This window comes from Pinus tabuliformis, chromosome 2_2 (genome assembly GCF_031772625.1).
Source record: "Pinus tabuliformis cultivar Carrire ecotype Pingquan chromosome 2_2, CPIR1, whole genome shotgun sequence".
Classification (NCBI taxonomy): Eukaryota; Viridiplantae; Streptophyta; class Pinopsida; order Pinales; family Pinaceae; genus Pinus; species Pinus tabuliformis.
The window spans coordinates 801,131,247-801,132,607 of record NC_142300.1 but is presented as its reverse complement, the minus strand read 5'-3'; the positions used below and the strand labels follow the sequence as shown (position 1 = coordinate 801,132,607).

General features: G+C 52.5%; 2 non-coding genes across 2 annotated transcripts in view; both read left to right on the top strand.

The window, feature by feature from the left end:
• Positions 1 to 722: 722 nt before the first annotated feature.
• On the top strand, positions 723 to 875 carry LOC149195202 (5.8S ribosomal RNA). The gene has a single exon (XR_016255310.1). It is a non-coding gene; the product is annotated as a 5.8S ribosomal RNA (ribosomal RNA).
• A 247-nt stretch (positions 876 to 1,122) lies between these two features.
• The window catches only part of LOC149195201 (25S ribosomal RNA), a 3,407-nt gene continuing 3,168 nt past the window's right edge, over positions 1,123 to 1,361 (top strand). The window contains exon 1 of the ribosomal RNA XR_016255520.1: positions 1,123 to 1,361. This exon is cut by the window's right edge and continues 3,168 nt beyond it. This is a non-coding gene — a ribosomal RNA (25S ribosomal RNA).

The window sequence follows — 1,361 nt, the reverse complement described above, 5'->3', positions numbered from 1 at the left end:
GGAAGGACAAAAAGTAGTGTGAGTTCCCAGGGTGGCCACCCTAGTCCTTCTCGATCGCCGTCCCCTGCAGTTCCCCCCTTTTTGCAAAGGCACGGGATTGTGGAAGCTTGTTCTCTGTTTGAAGCTTCCCCTTGTGAGCAGGTAGCTACGGTTGATATATCCCTTTCTCTCTTGTTGTTATCTTCCATTCTTCCTCGTGGCCCCTAGCGTTACGGAGAAAATGTGGGATTGTTGTGGATTGGTGTTTCGGAAGGACAAAACGCAGTGCAAGCTCCCGGGGTGGCCACCCTAGCCCTTCTTGAACGTCGTCCCCTTCAATTCCCCCCTTTTTCCGAAGGCACGGGGCTTTGGGAGGCTTGTGCCTTGTTTGTGCTTTGTTTTCTACCCTTTTCTTCCTTTCGGTCCCTAGCTCTACGGAGAAAAGGGGGAATTGTTGTGGGCTGGTGTCGGGGAAGGGCTAAAAGCAGTGTGAGCTCCCAAGGTGGCCACCCTAGTCCTTCTCGATCGCTGTTCCATGAATTTCCCCCCTTTTTGCGAGGGTGTGGGGCTGGGGGAGATTGTCCTCTGTTCGAGCCCTCCCCTGGTGAGGGGGTTAGACACCTTTGTTTCTCTTTCTCTCATGCGTTTTTCCTCCTTTTTCCCCTTGGCCTTACATTTGTTGTGGGGGGTGCCCCTATTCCTTTTTGTGGCCGATTTTTTGGTAACGCATGTGGAAACGAAACGAATCTTGGCAATGGATATCTCGGCTCTTGTTACGATGAAGAATGTAGCAAATGTGATACTTAGTATGAATTGCAGAATCTCATGAATCATCGAGTTTTTGAACGCAATTTGCGCCCGAGGCCTCGGTCGAGGGCACGTTTGTCTTGGCATCGCATCCCATTCAAACGCACTCCCTGCAATATGCTAGGGAGCAGCGGAGCTGGTCATCTGTGCCCCATGTGGTGTGATCAGCTGAAATACCTCAAGTGATGTTTCGTGGCGTACGTCGGCGAGTGGTGATCTTGTCCCCTTGGATGGGCAGTTGGCGTTAGCTGATGCGGGCTTTGTGTGGCATCGCTAGAACTTGCTTTTCTCTCTCTTGTCCTCCTATGGGGTAGGGTAGATTTAGCTCCAACTTTGTGACCCCAGCTCAGGCGAGAACACCCGCTGAGTTTAAGCATATAATTAAGTGGAGGAAAAGAAACTTACAAGGATTCCCCTAGTAGCAGTGAGCGGACCGGGAAGAGCCCAGCATGAAAATCGGGCGGTGACGCTGCCTGAATTGTAGTCTGTAGAAGCGTCCTCAGTGGCGGACCTAGGCCAAGTCCCTTGGAAGGGGGCGCCTGAGAGGGTGACAGCCCCGTCAGCCTGGGACCCTG